We start from the raw sequence: 18,595 nt of genomic DNA, 5'->3' as shown, positions 1-18,595 counted from the left end.
TGTACCCTTCTGCATGTTCAGCTCTTCAGGTTTTTGCCTTTGTGAGTCACTGGCTGTTCCAAACTTCAGACTGAATAAAGCAAAATCATGACGTGAGCTACCACTTTGATTAGACCAGTTTCTTGAATAAGGGAAATATTCTTCCTAAATGGAAAAAACAAGTGTCTTGGCACGGGCAGGGATAGGTTTCATGAAGTGATGGTGGGAAGAGAGATAGCAAAAAATTTGTCAGCTTAGCACACAGGAGTATTAGCTGTATTTTTGTCAGAATAGCCAGCATCCTGCAGGCTATTTCACTGGTCCTCGGGGTGAAAGCCCAACAGTGGCTGCACACTTGGAGAAGGCATTCCAGGTGGAAGAGGTTATCACTCTCAGTCATGAGCATGATCATTGCCCAGTGCAGCCTCAGACAGACTTTTTCCTCATTGCAGAAATCCTTAAAGAAGAGAAAGGCCAGTACAAGCATGAAAACCCATCTAGTGGCACTAAGCCTTTCAGCAGCAGAATGTGCGCGCTGAATCTCTTTGATGTCCAGCACCAGGGTCCTTGGCAGCTTCTAGAAACAGCTGCCACATCAGAATCTCTCAGAAACAGACAGATCACTGTGGCTATGTCAAATGACACCCAACTTCCCACAGCTGATGGCCGCAGGGCAAACAGAGGGACTTGGGATCAGTGCATAACAAGAAGAGCTCTGTTGCTGCGGCTTCTCGAGCATCTCCTTGAGCTCCCTGAGTAGTTCAAGTGTTGAGTGGGATAAGCCCCTCCTCCTCATTGCAGGGCTTTCATCCTAAGGTGTAAGTTACACCTGTAAGCCAAGGGAAGGGAATCACAAGCTCCTACAGCCACGAGATTTACACACCTTGCCTCCCACATTGCTCTCAAGAAAAGGTCATCCTCCATCCACTAGGATGCCCTAGCCACTGTTTGTATGCATGAGCAGTCTTGGCAGTTCTGCCATGCTTTTTGGTGCTTTAGTACCACAGCAGGAGAGGCCAGGTGAGCAGTTTTTGAGGGCTGTATGTAACCCTCTTAATCTGTGCTGGGATTAGCTGCTTTAGAATGCTTTCTACTAAGTATGTAGCCAGCCTTTACAAGTAGAGCATACACTGCCCATATTTCTGGCCATTTAATTAATCAGTGCAATGAATGCAATTGAGACAGGTAATAAAAAGTCCTCTATTCAACCTTAAACTGGCACATAATTTTACTGTCAACAGTCTGTAGTACAGAAGGTTGTTTCTGAAAATCCTGGCTCTAAAAGTTACTGAGCTACTTACGAAAAAGCACTTAACTGCCAGTGAGTCAGCATTCAGAGGTCTGAAACTCATTTCCAGGAATTGTGTGATTTACAAGGCTTGACTTTCAAACTTGGCCACTGACACAGCAAGAGAAGAAATAAAAACATTCTGAAATAAACCCCCACATGCCTTTCAAATGCAAAGCACAATAAGAAAACTGTCAGTCTCTTGAGACATATCTGCACCTGTCATTTAAAATTAGAGGGTAGTGGAGAAATACTCTGTCTCAGTCATTTTCTCTTTGGAGTCACAGTTTCTTGACTGATGTCAAGTCCAAAGATACCACTGAAACAGAAAAAAGAAGCATTCTTTAAATTTCATAGTACAAATGAATGAAGGCAATTGCTGTTCTTTTGGATCCCTTAAATGTGGAATGACAGTGTTTAGTATATTACCAGCATCATAACAGCTGATGATATCTGCTTCAGGCTGTGTTGTTTGAGCAGAGATAACAGATTCCTGGCAGAAAAAGTTTCACTATTATTATTTAATGTTGATATTCCAGTGAAGCTCAGGAAAACTTTGACCATCTTTCCAAAGATGATTTCCAAATATTACTAATGCTATTCATGTGGAAGTAATAAAATTTGCCAGTCCTATTTAGGGAATGAGATGAATAATTTATTTAGATGGTTAAGACAAGGGAACTGACCATTCCTAGGTGACCATCAACCACTAAGCAGGATTGGTAAAAATCTCTTAGGGAGAATAACTTCTGCTCCTGGCAGTACTTTCAGCAGCCCTTGGAAATAAGTTGCTATCTCATTTTCTTAATTTCCTGGCTCTGTGTCCTACTTTTCAGACAGATCATTTTCCTTTTCATTAGGGATGTTATGGTAAAGGTGTAATTCGTACTTCTAGGAGCTAAAGCAGTCACAGGCTTATTAATCATGGAGGCAATGTAACCTTATAAGACCCCATGGCTGGAAGGGGAGTTCATTCTCCTGTCTGAAAGACAAGGCAGAGGCTGGGACTGCAGTTTGCTGGGAGGCAGAGCATCCACCCCTTGCACCAGAATCTTGGCTAACCAAATGATATTGTTCCCCTTAGTGTGGCATGTTTCTAATTGGAGTGAGGTACATGCCAGCAAAGAATTAAACAAATTTGTGGCAAGTTTCTTGTATTGTTTCTTTTGGGGTTTTGGGGGAGTTTTTTTGAGTGCTTTTATTTGCTATCTAACTATTTTGCTGCAGAAGTTACTGTCCATTTAACTGTAACTGGTAAATACTGCTGAAGAATATGCAAATACATAGACAGTACTAGTAGCTCTTATATATGTTGACTTTTTCTCTTTCTTATGGAAAAATTCATTACTTTGAAAATTCCCAGTGTCATAGTATGCAGTACCTTGTAATGCTATCAGTCCATTTTCAGACCTGGTCAGGCCATGGGGACAGCCTGGTTTTATCTTGTTAGAGCAGATGATGTTTTCATGTTTGTGGATACAGGTAAAGCCCCCATAATGACTGTCTGAAATGTTTTGGAGATTCTATTTACTGAAGTAGATGTTTAGGCTGCTATATGTGATTTGCCTTGACTTGAAAATTTGCCGGAAAACAGATTTTTTTATGCCCTTGACAGAAATATGAGTTTGCAGTGAGAAAGTGATTATTCTTCTTAAGATCTATTCTTTATTTCCTTCTTGTTCATAAATTCTTCACATATTTCTTTTGTTTATTCAATACAAACTCAATTATATTTGACAAATTAAAAGCCCTTCTGTGCAAGGTACGAGAACATATGAAATAATTTGGAACAACTTTCTTGGGTTTTATCAGCACACAAGAGGAGCTGTTTTCCAAGGTTGATGCAAGGTCAGTAAATAAAGAGGAATAGTTCAGTGGTAGTATGCCACTGCAGTTTTATTTAAAACTGCAGTATCCCAAGCCAAATATTTATGTTCCATCTGGAATCCAACAGGTGACCTGCCTAGGTTTTTCTGCACAGATGGTATAAAACTCTCTAAGTGTTTTATGGGTGGGGAAAAAAAAAAGAACCTTACCATGTAGAAATTAGGAAATTCTCAAAGCAGTAAAATTCTGTATTGTGGTAGCAATATCCTAACTAAGGTAAAAAGAGTTGAGAAATATTCATGGGCACTACTCTATGGGGACAGTGTGGCACCAGCCAGAGGTCTGACAGAGCTCCACATTTGCTTGTTTTCCAGAGCAAACTGCTATTCATCATTATAATTTTGAATTGAATTGACTTCTGGGGCTTTTCCTGGGCTGAGGTAAGAGGAAAAGAAAAATGCATTTGAAATGAACAAGTATTAAAAGTTACTTAGTCTAAACTCAATGTACAGATGGGTGTTAGGCATGAAGGATCCCTATTTTTCCACACTGGTTTTCTGATTGTCTAGTTAGATCTCAACAGTATGGTGCAGAGTGGGCTGCTTACAAGTAACAACATGAAATTGCACACATAAAAAGTGGTGAAAATATTATCTCTCTGAAGATTATTGTATTGGAAATACACCAAAATAGGCAAAGAAAATACTCTCATGTATAAGCAGACAAATGCATACGCATAAGTATAATGATCTTTATCACATATGTTCTTAAAATCCTAAGTAATCAAATGATGATCAAAAATCACTAGCCTGCTATATTAGGCCTCTGTGCCTTTACACATTTGGAGGAAAGCATTTTATTTCAATAGACATTGCATACAGTTAATAAAGCACTTGAAAAAGGCAGCTGTAAATCATTTCTTCTCGTGGCCTCAATAGACTATTTATGTTTTATCAGGAGATGAGAATTTGAGTAGATGTGATTACCTGAGTTCAAAGAAGAAAACATTTTAACCAGGACACCTTTCCATCTACTTTTGTTTTGGTGAGAGTTATTTGTGTTCTTATTAAATCATCTAATAGCAATCAAATGAGAAAAGACAGGTGGGTAAACAAGCTGAAAATTAGACCAGAAAGCATTAAGAAAGATGTCCTTATTGTGTTTTGCAGGCTGCAGAATTTGGCTTTAATGTTGCAGCAAGTTGGGAGGTACTTGCCTGTACAAAATCAGAGTCCAACTGACTTCACTGGAGTATATGTGGGCAGCCACTGAGCCACACACCTTCAATCCTGGAAGGATTTACTCCCAGACAAGAAGAAAAAAGGTGAAAATCAGATGTGAGGACTGTTTCACCAGGGACTCTGGGAGCTCTGGATTGAAGGAGTGTCACTGCATGGAGGTATTGCCACGTTTTGCTCCTGTGCTGGGGGGAAAGAGATGTTGTTGCAGTGCTTGATCTTTGTTTTTCTTTTTTGTTTCAGAATTTTTCCAGTGAGAGATTTTCGCATCTTCTCACCTAAAAAAAAAGTCTTACTCAATGAACAATATTTTTAAGTAATTCTTTGAAAAGATACATAGGATCCTTTTGTTTTATGTATGTCCCATTATAGTATTGGATATTTTGGTGTCGTTTTTTCCCAGCATGTCTATCCAATGTATAAATAACTTCCTGTGGTTAAGCAGCTGTCTTGTTAACAATGGATCATATGGAATATGAGTTAAACACCAGTACAAATGATTATGTATTTTAGCAATTCTGCAGGGCTGCTTGTTTCTAATCTTTCCCTGTTACATTATGGGACTTACTGTTACAACAAATCACTGGAATTGGTCTTGCAATGGGAATGCTAGACATCAACCAGATGCTCAATTGCACACCAGAGAGCTACTGAGGAACAGGCACAAAAGGCACGACAGCTCAAAGAGGTGACTCTACTCTCAGAGCTAAGGCAAGCCACTATGGCTGCAAACCATTGAAATACTTAAAAAAACCCAATTAAAAGCTTTTGTATAAAAATATTTTAAAAAACATTAGATAATTGTGTTGAGTTCTTGATATAAAAAGGAAAAATTAAAAAACCTCCAAAACCTCCATGAAATACTGTTTATTGTGACTGTCCCAGTTGTCTCTCATAAATGTTATGATCTCATTTCTCACTTTTTATGCTCACTGGGGCTCTCAAGAGACCAGTGAGCAACAGGCCATTTTGGGGCTGCTATCACTGAGGGCATACATTGCTTAATTCCTAAAACAAAGGTGTTGCATAGCATGCTCTAAATGTCACTGCTGCCACTTAGAAACTGAGGTGATTTGCATTCCTTTTAATAAATTAGGCATTTAATTACATTATAAATGTAACCTCTAATTGAAGCACCTGCTCCCAGTGGGCATAACTTCATGATGATTTTGCATGAGCTACCTAGAAGTAGATGCATGCTGCTGCAGGAGTGGGTATCTCACTAATTGGCACTTAAAAATTATTCTTGAGTATTTTTGCATCTTAATGGATCTTCCCCCAGGGTATCTCTTAGGACGATATTTGTTTTGATGTAGTGTGCTGCCTTTTGTTCTTGTCCTCCACTTGTGGACATTTGTGTGCCTGCACTTTTCTCTTTGAGAGCTTTAATTTTGCATGCCCTGATACCCTTTCCTATCTCACAGTATATAAAGGTGGGTGCAAGTCCCAAGTCCAAGTGGGTGTTTCATGCCAGTGGTGGTACTGTCTGGTTCTAAACCTATCTAACTACAGCTTCTACTATGGGTTCTATACCTATTTATACAGCAGAGATTTTTAAATATCTGTAGTGCTACTGAAGCTGTTACTTGAGCTCTGATACCTCAGTTTGTTCTGTGTAGTAAATCATGAACCGAATGTAGAAAAGCAGTTCTCTTCTGAGGATGCCACATAAAATTTCATTGTAAGCTGAAGTCCCATATCAGTCTGATTATTAAAGATTTAAAAACTTTAAATATTTTTAGTTAGCATAGCCTCTTTGATAAGGTCTAGTCTAAGCAGTTATTTTCTTCTTATCTGTGATTTTTTTCACATGAGTAAGAAATTTTATTTCTTGTTATTTCACTTATGTTTTATAAGGAACATAGGGAATTCAGTTCTTCACACTGTTTCTTGTCAATTTAACTCTCAAGGTGGCTGAATTAATGCATTTAAATAACACCTGCCTGTGTTTCATATATCTAGAGAATGTTGTGAAATTATAACATTTAACTGTTGTTACTGTTTAATTGCAGATCATCAAGGTATTGGGCAGATCAGATACAAATGACAATAATTTGTGCCAGATGATTGAAGAGCAGCTTTGCAGTTTTCTTCCCTGATTCATGTTTCCAAGACTACCCCTGGATTTGCCTCTGTGTTTCTGACCAGTTTTCCTGTCAGCTTCCAAGGGAAGGTGCAAACCTGGCGCTCAAACTGAACAAGCAAGGCACGCTCGCAGCAGTCAGGAGTTTGGGGCCAATCCCTGCAGCAGCTGGGCAGTTTGGCTGCTGAAAAAGTGATGAAAGCTCTGAGGAACAGCAAAAGATATTAAGAATTGTTCAGATTTTAGGCAGTTTCAAGGGTTCACTCTTGCTCTCAAATAGTACAAAAATTCCAGCAGCACGTTAAATTCTGGAATCCATGGCCTATAGTAACTTCTGTCAAGACACAGTACCAGGCACCACAGAGAGGACTCAGAAATAAAAGACAAAAAGATTATTTGTGTATTGCTTACAATTTAGTTTCTTCCCAACTCCCTTAGGATCTTTTCCTTTTATAATCATTAAGCTCTCACTTCATTACTAATGTAAGTTTTCTGCATGCATTTGAACTTGGTCTTTGTTCTTGACACTGGCTGAACATACAGTATTGGGGATGTATTCCTTGGGGTTTAATTTACTCTCACCATGCTTCTCCTGGTTCTCATAGCAGAAGAAAGATGATCAGGCATTTGCCATCTAAAAAAAAGTCTGATACTTAAATTCAAAACTATGCAGTTTGTGGGACTAGGACTGATAATGTAAATTAGAAGTGTGTGACCTTAGAAAAGTCTTCTCTCTTACAGAGAACTTGAACAAGGTCCTGTTAAAGAAGTACAAAATATAACCATTTCTGGTTACTCTCTGTATTCTACAGACATGAGAACCTTCTCAGTTTCTCTGGGAGACATCCAAAGATTAATTCAGACTCTTATATATATCTATGTAGCTGATAGACCATAATATTCTTCCCTCCTCAGACCTCTCATGTTGAAAGATGAAGCCTGAATTTTATATCTGAGATAAGCAGCCTATTTAATTAGTTTGGGACTCTACTACGTGTGGACAGATGAATTCTATTTGTTTTGCTGAAGTACCATAATTCCTTTTCACATAAGCTGAGAATGCAATGCCATTAATTTTTCGTCCTATAAATTGTGCCACTAAATACCTCATTAATTTCGTTAGGAGAATAAATGAAGATGTATGGCAATACTCTTTCTGGAGGAGAAACTACACCAAAACAGTCTGGCTGCAAAATGTATGTTTGTAAACACTGGATCACATTCTCAACCGTGCAGTTTCATTGACTTTGATTAATAAAGATCTGGTCTATCAGTTTTCTCTCAGATAAATACAAATGTACTCTTCCTTGTGTCTCAAAATGGCTCTCTCAGATACCAAATGCAGGAGGGAGGACAGCTGGATCAAGGCTGCCTGCCTAAGACTTCTAACGGAGGCCGTGGTATTTTCAAAAATATTAAAGAATAAACTGTGCATATGGGGCTGTGAAAAAGGGGCAGCTATCTTTATGTGGGGAATTACCTCCAAACTTCCAGGGTTTGCTAGAGATGTGGGGAGAACCTGCTGCAGAGTTGTGGAATATCACAGTAAGTCTTTCTCACTCCTTATCTGCTGCTACCGACTACTTAACCTGATCTTGATAAAATAACCGCAGTATTGTTGGATCAAGAGAAGGGCTTGCTTTTTGGCTGGGCCTGCTGTAGAGTTTGGTAATTGTCAAAATTAGTAGCTTTTTCTTGATGGTCCCTGTGGACATTCAGTGGAAAACAAATTTCTCCTCTTCTGCACCACCAGCCCAGTGTAGGTATTCCTGCTCTTAGCACCATTTTCATCTGTCAGAAATAGCATTTCTCTGGTTATCCACATTAAATTTTCTGTTAAATCCCTGTGCTGACAGAAAATAGCATTACAGAATTCAGCACAGCTGTGAGGTCATAGTGTAATGAGCATTTGGAAGACAGACGTGAGCTGCAAGGTAGGAAGCTCCCAGTAAATACTGCAGGGATAAATAAGCAATCTGTACATCTGTGGTGGGAAAGGAGAAGCTGTCACCTGATGCTGGCCATGGGAAGCTCAGGGATAGCCGTGATACTTCAGGCTGCTGGCAGGATGAGTTCTTTCAGCTGATTTCCCCCTAAGGTATCTGGCAGGGGCACCTTGTGCTTTTTGTGGGGTATTAAAAAAAAAAAAAAAGACTAAATCATCATGCTCTACTTGATTCCCTATTGGTGTGCTCCATGTGTTTTTGGTACTTCACATATGGCTTTATTATGAGACTCACCTTCAGTTTGGGAAGTGTCTTTTTGCTGCCTGGGACTTGTTTCAAGCCCCTCTGCCATCTGGATCTGTGACAGTTAAAATCCTGTTGGCCTGGACTATGTTCAGTGTTGGTGAAAAACCTCAGAGCTGAAGTTGGTCTGTTTCATCAGTAAAAGCCAAAACAAATGTTCTTATGGGAGAGGTGAGTTACTGCTTTGCTGAGCACAGTGGTTTCCTCATGATAATTTTTGTTTTTCACAAAAAATAAGAATCTTCAATGCTGTGTGACTTGCCTTACACCTGATTTCTGTAAAGACTGATTGAATGCGCTTTGCCTTCCCTAAAGAACTTTTGATAGACTTCTCTTAGTTTTCTACTTTAATTCAAATGAAAAGAAGACAGTTACTTGGGCTAATTAATTTATTTGTGTTAATGAATTTTACTGACTCATCCTTCCATATTGCACTGATATTTGAGGTGTGCTGCAAATCAGGCATGGTTTTGCACACCAACAAGGCAAAATATTTGGGGGCTCTGGGTTGGTTTTATGTCTACCATAAATAAAGGCACTTAGAAAACTGAAAACGTTGCCTGGAGGTCCCTGGTTAGAGAAAAGCCCTTATTTTCAGCCTGAGATGTGGCACAGCTGTGTTTGTGGCACTGGCTATTTACAGCCACTTAAACTCAAAGACAGATTTATAAATAGTTTACAGAAATATTGCTTCAGTTGAACAAAGTAATTTTTTGGTTTTTTTCCAGAAGTGATGTTTCCCCACTGAAGGCTGGGGAAATTGTTGATAAAATGTCAGAAAGAAGGAGTGAAGGAAAACTATCTGTAACAAATTCAGGCAGCCATGAGGAGATGAGTGAGGACATCCATCCAGGGTGTGGAATTTGGTTGCCCTTGAGTATCTGTTAGACTGGACCAGCAGGACCATAACCTCTCCTTGATTCAGGAGGTCAGAGGGAGGGCAAAAGAGGTATAGTTTGGATGTCCTGGGGTGAAAACAATTTTGTTGGATCTTCCCCAAAACTCCTGCCACTGGCAGAACAGTTTTTCAGCATGGCTGAGGCAAAATGCCCAAGATGGGCATGAAAAGACTGAGAGACTGAGCTTGCCAGGAGAATCATCAGCTCCTTCTTTCCTAGAATTGAGACAGCTTGGAGGGCTGCAAGAGGGTTTGGTGGGCTCTTCATGTCATTTCTACCTTTCTCAGGTACCAAGTCATAGGTAAATGATGTTTTCTTGAAGATCCAGTCAATGCAGACATGGGTCTTGTGAAGCTGATGAGAAAAAAAAAAAAACCCAAACCAAAGCAGCTACTGCTCTCAGTTAGCATTTGTGTTGGTTATTTTACCTTTTTTGCCCACATGTCTTGGTACCAGACCATGAAAAGCCCTGCTTGCTCCTGGCAGGTGTCTGCAGTGATTGGATGGAGGCTGAAGCTTGGTTCTGGGACCAGCAAGTTGCCTGCAGGTGGAAGTCACAGAGGGCAGCTCTCCTGTACCTTTCCTCCAGGTACACTTTAGGACTGAAGAATGGGAAAGGTTTGGGATATGTGAAAAGGGGGAAAATGTTCATGTGAAGTAAAGGAGGAGCCACAAAAGGGCCAGAGGATGGATCCCCTCTATGGAGGTTTCTCTTGGTTATCGCCTCCCGACGCTCTGCTGTCCTGGGAGGGGAAATACCACAGTGAAAAAAGAAAAACAATGATTTCTGTCAGGATGTCCATTCTGAGAAGAACAAAAAATTCTCAAACATGGACAGTCTAGGAGAATACTCTCTTTCCCTTCCCACCTTTAACTTGGAGGATATTGAGAAAATGTGAGTAGCAGCATGAGCGTGCAAAACCGTGCCAGATGTATGGCAGAGTTTAAGCCCAACTGTTGACAACAAAGCCAAACGGCACAAACCAAATGATGCTTGCTAGCATCCTACACTCTGGGCAGGTTTCCAGGCTGGGTGGGAAGGGAGCTGGAAAATTGCCAGGCAAGTACAAAGTGCAGACATGCCGACAAGAGTCTCAGGGCTTTACTTTGCAAGGAACTTAGCAGGGTCTCCAACAGGCACTCAGGAGGTGCTGCATTCACCAGCTGCTGCAAAAACCTTCCCTCTGTGCATAAAGTCAGATATTGGCAGCAAACAATGGTTTCCTTCTGCTGTGGGTGACCAAACCTGAAGGTATTTCAAAGCCCTCAGCTTTGTGGCAGGATCCAAAAGTGAATTCCTTCCTCTGGCCCTCCTTCCTGGGTTACCTTCCCAGAACAGGGGCAGGTTCTTTATGACAAAGGCAGTCCTGCTTTGTGGTTTTTTGCTCTTTTAAAAACTGATTAAAATACTTGTGGAGGTGGGTTTTCTCAGGTGGAAAGGGCATCTCTCCTCATCAGATAGTTTGGTTAAACTGAACATCATTGTTTGGGTGAGTCTGCCTAAATGCTCACTTGGGGATGTAAACCAGCAGCTTTTGTTTCCAAATTGCTTTATATTTTGTGGAATTACTTCCATCTGTGAGGCTTTCAAGCAGCATCAAATTAAAATGGTGGCATTTATTTTGGCCAAATGTAAAGGTTTAAGCTGTTAGGCAGCAAACTCAGGCCCAGAATTAAAATTTTAATGCTTATCTCTTATTGAAGAAAAAGCCCCTGAGGTAATACAGTCATAATTTTATCTGTATATAAAATTTTCACTTTCTCTTTAATAATATTTCTTGCAAACTTCCTCTCTTTCTGCCAAATGAGTATGGTTTTGGCTTTTTTTGTTCTTGGCTTTTTTTTTCCCCCCAGTTACTTCAGTAGAAAAATTGGCATTAAAACTGTGTTTGGCTAAATCTGTTGCAGGGAAAGAAATCAGTCTGTTACTACCTCTAGAAATCAAAGTCATACTAGGTTATCTTTTGCATACAGCTGGCAGAATTTCAAACTTTTTCTTGCCAGGAGATGTAGTATTTGAACTTAGTCATTTTCTGGGAATGTCACTTTTTCCTTACACTGCAAAGCATGTGAATGCATTCATATTTATGGAACAAATCAGTGATTTGCTTGAGTATTGATTAGCTAGCTTCAGAATTTGCTTTAGGGAGGTAAAATGTGCACTTGAGGTTCAACAGTGCAATAAATAAATAGTTAGGTTTTGTCTGATTTTTGAAATCACATTGTTTGAATATTTAGTGAATTGCTAAGGTTTTGTTTGTGTAAATTCCTCAGAGAAAATGCTTATGATGTTTCAAACTGTATAAATAGAGAGTTACAGAATGTTTTCTCCTTGGAAGCAGCTCAAGGCCTTTGATACATCTGCTTTGTGACTTGAAGGCTTGATTGCCATTTAATTGGCTTTAGTGCCCCATAGCCTTTGGGTTGTCAGCATGGAACTGCTCTCATTTTATTGCTATATTTAAGGATATAGAAATGAAAGATGAAAGTAGCACTTCAACTCCATACTTCTGATTTTTTCCAGATTTTTTCATATGATGGAAAGTGAGTACATTTCCAGAACATAAATTTGAAGCTTTGGAAGCAGAACTAGCAAGGAGACTGCTGTATACATATTCTGTGTATGTTTGAACCATGCAGGGATTGAATGAGTCAGTTCACAGTCACTGTGGGATTACCTTTTCATGGCTTTTTGCTCAGACAACCATGCAATGGTATTGCAACCATACAGAGGCAGGAATTGCTACTGATTTTTGGAAAAGTGGGAACTCTTGTCCATGTATTGGTAGCTACTTGTGCAGGTGTGAATCCCAACCACTTCTATCATATGATAAATGGAAATATTTATCACAGAACAAACTCAATTTAAATTACCCAGAGTTTACATGAACTTAAGATCTATTAGAACTTACTTGTTCTCTAGATGAAGACACAGTTGTTTCACAATTAAAATATATATCTAAGTTTCATCTATAGGAATATAAGGGCATAGTTATGCTTATGCGTCATTAGATTTTAATTCTGGAGGAGATGCTGTTGTTCATTGTGGTAGTAAATACAGCCATGGCTTATATGCAATATAAAGTGGGCAGGCTGGTTTAAAAATAAGAAGGATTATGTAAAAATTATTATTAGATGAGGTGGTCTGTTTTTTATCAGCCTGAAAATATTGGGAACTAAATTGCTGCAGGAGCAGAGCCTCATTTCACTTGCACAGGTGGCTGAGGAACAGTTGGATCATGGCCTGGTATGTACAAGTTAATCAGGTAGAACAAGGGGCTTTATCACTCCCTTCCAAAAAGAGGGATTTGTATCATCAGTGGTCTGTTGGAGATTATTATCAAACATCATGTGCTAGCAAAGTCATTAGGCTGTTCAAACTTGATCAGTGCTTGGCTGCTGCAGACTTTCTTTTAATCAGAGAGGCCTAATTGTAGCTTCTCCACAGGCAGAAGGAAATCTGGGCTCTGAAGCTGCATTCTGTGTGTTTGCATTTATCTCACGCTGCTCCAGCTCTTGTCGATGGAGATGTGGGAGTGGAGAACCAGCAGGCTGGAAAGTTCAAAAACATTTCAGGTAGTTCTTCCTAGCTATGTGGAAGATATGGTCCCCTGGACATAAAAGAAAAATATAGCCTAAATCTCTTTCTGTAGTCATTAAACAAAAGGTACCTTCACCTCTATTGATGTAAATATCTGCTCTTCAAGGATGTTGGTTTAAATACAAGGCACACAAAACCTGGGCTTTTGTAAGGGATTTTAAGCCCACAAAACTAAAGTCTTTGCTAAATCTCTAAATCTTTCCTAAATCAAGGAAAATGGCAGATGTCCCTAAATCATCTCTAGGACATTAAAGTGCAAGGACAGTGACATGCAAGCAATGAATGCTCTTTGGATACCAAGTGTGTTTGTATTACTGTACAAATTTGGCTAGCAGATGGAAACACATTGAATTTCAAATCAAGTCAGATCTTCAAAACCACTGTTTGTTACCAAATTGAAGGATGGATTATGATGGATTAGGAGTCTCTGTGAGGAATCCCTTGTTCAAGCTGGCAGGCAGTTGCTCACCTAAATAGCTGCAATGATTTCAGAGTACAGGCTTTCTCCCCAGTGCAAGGCAAGTGCAAAACCTGGTCCAAATCATTAGTTATAAATCAATGTGCAGGTAAGAATATTTTCTCTGAGGACTGGCAGATGATAAGAGTTATCAGTAATTGCATGCATATGCTTAACCCATGATTAGAGAAGGGTTATATGAAGTGGCAACGAGCTCTGTTGAGATTTTACTCTGTTTGAAACAAACTAAAAACATGCACATATAAAGCTACCACAGCCCAGCTGATGCATGGTAAATCTTTAACCTCTTCCTGGCATGAAAGAGTCTTTTTAATAGGAAAATCCCTCTTCAGAAAGTGGAGGAATTTCAGGCAGAAAAGCACAGAGCCTGCTACAATAAATAGCTTCAGAGCGGGAGGACATGTAAGAAGTGTGCCTGGGATGCAAAAAGACATCGAGAAACCTAGAGAAATCCTTTCAAGAGCTGTTGGGAAAGAACAGGAGAAAGTCCAAGTGATTTAGGGTCATCACAAACTACAGTAGTGCTATTTCCTCAGTTCCTGGAACTCATGGCATTCTCTGAAAATCCTGCATATTGTGCATTGCTGTTGAAGGGCAGAGCACTGATGAGTCCATTGCTGTGTTCTTCATCAGTAGAGGCCATGAAAAAATTGTAGAAGTTTTCTTGGAATAGTTACTTTCTGTTAAAATCCTTGTTAGATAAATTTAGGGAAAAACTGAGAAGTGGTATCTATTAGCCCAGCTAAAGTTTTGTTCTGTCTTTGTTTCAGGCCAAGATTTTTTGCATATTCAGGTATTTTTTAACTCCTTTCATGGTGACTTACGTGAAAATAACAGTTTAAAAATCATCCATGTGTGCGGCTTGTGCAAGGGTCTCTCAGGTCATTCTGTTCCTTGAGAGTTTGAGTTTCCATTGGACAAAATGTAAAACGTGAAGAGAGAGAAACTGCAAAACATTGAGTAAGAGATGGCTATTTTAAAACCTCTGAATGCCATCCAGGCCTTCAGTAATAATAATACATAATAATAGTTATTATGGAGTGAATGCTCAAAACTTTTGGAGGAATGTCAAAAGAAGCATCTGTAGAAAACAAAAATGTCGGTCTGAGATGCTGTAGGACTTTTCACAACCCTATATTTTGCCTATGTTTTTTCTAGGTTGGATTTTCCTTTGTCTCTCATTTCTTAGGAAGACCTTGACTATTTCTGGGACTTCTGAACTCACTGCTATTCCAGGCAAAGCTTACTGCAGGTGCTTTATTCCCTGGGGAGCTGTGCATTCACTGCTTTGCAGACATTGACACTGGCACAACTCTGTGAAACTGCTTCCATGGATAAAGGCACAAAAAGAGGTGGGAGAGGAAGGGAAGAGCAGGTTAACAAAGTGATATGGCCAAAAAGTTTTGAAACACTTAGAAATAACATTTTGGAGATAATCTCAGGCCTCCAGCAATCCCTTATACACATTCAGAGTTGATAGCTCTTTGTCTCAACCCTCACTTTCAGACATGACTCCTCCTTAGTCTTAAGGTTCATCTGAGGATTTGACAATGCAAAATTATGATATGAAAATTATGATCAAATTATTTTACATTTTTGCTTGGACTTGATGAAATCACAAGACTTTTAGGTTTGCTTTTAAAAATCTGCTGGTTTTTTTCCCTGTTTCCACTTTCAGTAAGGTTTGGTGGATGCATGTGTATGAATGTACCTCTAGGTTTCTCATGCCCCTTACATGAAGGGGGTTGGCTTCATTAACAGTGATTGCTTTCTACAAGGAAGACCCATGTTTCTCCTTGCTTCTTTTTTTCCAAATAGTGATCCCAAAGAGTACTTATAGCAAAAAGGTCAGATACACAGAATCACACAATAATTCAGGTCAGAAGGGACCTGTGTAGTTGTCTAGTCCAACACCCTGCTCAGAGCAGAAGCCCGGCTTCAGAGACCATTGAGCTAATGGTCATATAGCTGAGTTTTGAGTATTTCCAAGGCTGGATATTCCACAGTTGCAGTGCTTGTTTTCACACTTTATCTCCTTGCTCTTAAGTTTTCTCTCCAAGCATCTAGCTGGAGTTTCCCTGTTTTTTTGGTTTTTTTTTTTCACCTTGTCACAGTTTCCTCACATCCTGCTGTTATACATCTTGGCAAGAGCCTGGCTCTGTGTTTTGCTTCCCTCCATTTTAGATAGTTGAGCCCAGCAGCCAGCGCTGCTCCTGGCCATGCTGAGGAGGGGGAGCTGCCTCAGCCTTGTCTCACACATTGTACTCCAGCCCCAGGCTGCCTGCAGGGGAGGCTGCTCAGGTTTGTGCAGCTTCCTCCTGTACTGGGAGCCCAGAGCTGGACACATGTGGCATTCATATCCTCTGAAAAAATCCCTTCACCCAGGATTTTACTCCTGGGAATCTGAGAAGCCTCAGAGAAAAGGAAAACAATTCTTATCTCATTTGCTTCTCCTGTGTTGTGCTCGTGTGGAATGTGTTTGGAGATTATTTACCCACAGGTGATTGTGTCATTGGATTCTGCTGTGAGTTGTTTTGACTCTTTGGCCAATTGGGGCCAAGCTGTGTCGGGACTCCGGAAAGAGTCACGAGTTTTCATTATTATCTTTTTAGCATTCAGTAAGTATCCTTTCTGTATTCTTTAGTATAGTGTAGTGTAGTATTCTTTAATATAATATGGTATAATAAAGTAATAAATTAACTTTCTAAGAACATGGAGTCAGATGCATCATTCCTGCCTTCGTCGGAGCATCCCCACAAATTCAATAGACACAGACTGCCAGATGTGGCCTGATCAATGCCAAACAGGCAGCAGTAACAAACTGCTTCTTTTGAGACTGTTGCATGATACAAAATATGATTCCATAAACAAATAAACAAATAGAATCCTTTAAAATTACTTTTGGAACAAAGCATAGCCATGGAAGGTTTCTAAGGAAAAAAAATGCGTAGCTTTATTTACTGGCTTCCAAAGTTTGTGCCATAATATCCTTCTCTCATAACAGGAACGAGGTATTCTGTGATTAAAAACTAGTTAAGAGTGGAGATTATGATCAAAATAATTTAGGATTTGTACTTTGCCAACAAAATGCAAGAAATTGAACACTGAAGTAGGAAGCATAGCAATGGATGTGGAAGAAAGGTAAGTTTGCATGCTTGACATTATCACTGATATGACAGTGTGGTCTCTAAATTCATGCATTTATGAAATGGAGATAAAAGTAGGTGGGTTCTTTTCTGACTTCATTATGGGAATATTGCAGTTCACTGCCAATATTTTCCACCAAGGGCTAATGTAACCATTAACTCTTGAAATTGTCAACCTTTATGAGCAAATTGCCAGCCAGTGTAAGGATCAGAGCCACTATTTAAGGGGTGTCAGTTCATTGCCTCCCTTCAGTGAGGCAGAAGTGGAGGTATGTTCAAGAGCTGTCACATGTGACTGTTCCTAGATCCTTCTAAGGACAGCAAATCTCACCAATCTCCTGCTTTCAAACATTTCAAATTTGGAAGCCTAAAACTAGGTGTGTAATTCCACAGGCATGAGGTCTGCAAGTGCAGCAGAGAGTCAGAGGAGTAAATATCACAGCCACAGCTGTCAGTGTTGATTGATGGGATTGCCCTGGACCCAGCTGTCCCTATTAAAAGAGGCATTATTAAAGAATATGGGCTGATAAAATGCATATTAATTTGAGCTTCCCAGAGAGTCATCATGTGTGCAGGGGGCTGGGGAAATTCAGTGCACTACAATAGCCTGCAACTCTCTACCTACCTTCAGCAATGTTTTCTGGTGTTCTGTATTGCAGCACACACTTATCTTTCCTTCCTGTATGGTTCCCAGTGCTTTTACAGCTACATGAAGCCTTATGCCACTGCACAGGCATGCAAAAGCTGAGTGCTGCACACCAGGACTCACAGGAAAGGATTTCTGAGCAAATTGTATGACAGCCAGAAATACATCTCTGCTGCAATTGCTGCTCCTGTGGAGTACACTGCAAAGCCTGTAGGTACAATGCAAAGTTGTGTGAGCTTCTGTTTTTGATCCTCAGGTATCAGAAAAAAAAAATCACATGTGAGGAGAACTTTGCTATGATAGAAATGGTTTCAATTTTTGTAGTGAAAGAAGAAAATTCACAAGGGAACTTCCAAATTCAAATTAATTTAAATCTGATCATGAAAGGCTCATGGAGGGCATCTGATCTTGTGGAGGGGGGTCCAGGGGAAAGGCATGGCAGAGTCACCATCTTGTTTTCATGTTCAGTTTGAGAGACATCACTGGAAATTACCCTCGTCAGTCTGATAGGATTCCTGTGGCTAACAAAAAGGGGAACAATTCAATACAATAAAGTATTTATACATCCCCAAGGCACATTTACAGATGTCCTTGGCAACATCAATTTCCAGCCTGTTAATAGCTTTAAAAGCTAAAAGCAAAACTGTAGACCTTTTCTAGGCACTAAAAAGCAGAAAATGCTGACAGACAAGTAGTGAGTAGGCAGATCGCTCTCTGCCCACCTCTGATAACAATCAAGGTGCTGTAGTGTGCATTAGCTTCAGGGAATGGATTAGCCCTTTTGGCAGCCCACTATAAAGCACTTTGCAGTAATCTCATTTTGAGATCTCAAAGGCATGAATCATCCAGGTCAAGTTTAAATAGAGCTTTGAGAGCCAGATTCCTATCTTGCTTATACCACCATGAATAGAGAGCTGCTGCTGTCAGACCAGTGTTGTTACACAAATGTGTGCCATCAGTGTGAAGGTAATCAGAACTGGGCCCTAAGGGTGAAAAATTGTATGCTAACAAAAATTAGCTGAGGGAGGAAGTATGGCTTTCTATATATAGCAATAAAGAAACAACTAGTTCTAATACCAAATGAGAGACTTTATTACAATAAAGTCTTTCAATTTCAACTAAATATTTAAGGCCTTCACTGAAGAGGTTTCTACTTCTCCA

General features: G+C 39.8%; 1 long non-coding RNA gene across 1 annotated transcript in view; it reads right to left on the bottom strand.

The window, feature by feature from the left end:
- Positions 1-1,509: 1,509 nt before the first annotated feature.
- Positions 1,510-18,595, bottom strand: part of LOC115948302 — a 28,014-nt gene continuing 10,928 nt past the window's right edge. The window contains exon 4 of the long non-coding RNA XR_004082134.1: positions 1,510-1,586. This is a non-coding gene — a long non-coding RNA (uncharacterized LOC115948302). The remainder of the gene's footprint in view (positions 1,587-18,595) is intronic.

This window comes from Geospiza fortis, unplaced genomic scaffold (genome assembly GCF_000277835.1).
Source record: "Geospiza fortis unplaced genomic scaffold, GeoFor_1.0 scaffold147, whole genome shotgun sequence".
Classification (NCBI taxonomy): Eukaryota; Metazoa; Chordata; class Aves; order Passeriformes; family Thraupidae; genus Geospiza; species Geospiza fortis.
Note: the sequence above shows the minus strand (reverse complement) of the source record. Positions and strands in the feature narration are given on the sequence as shown.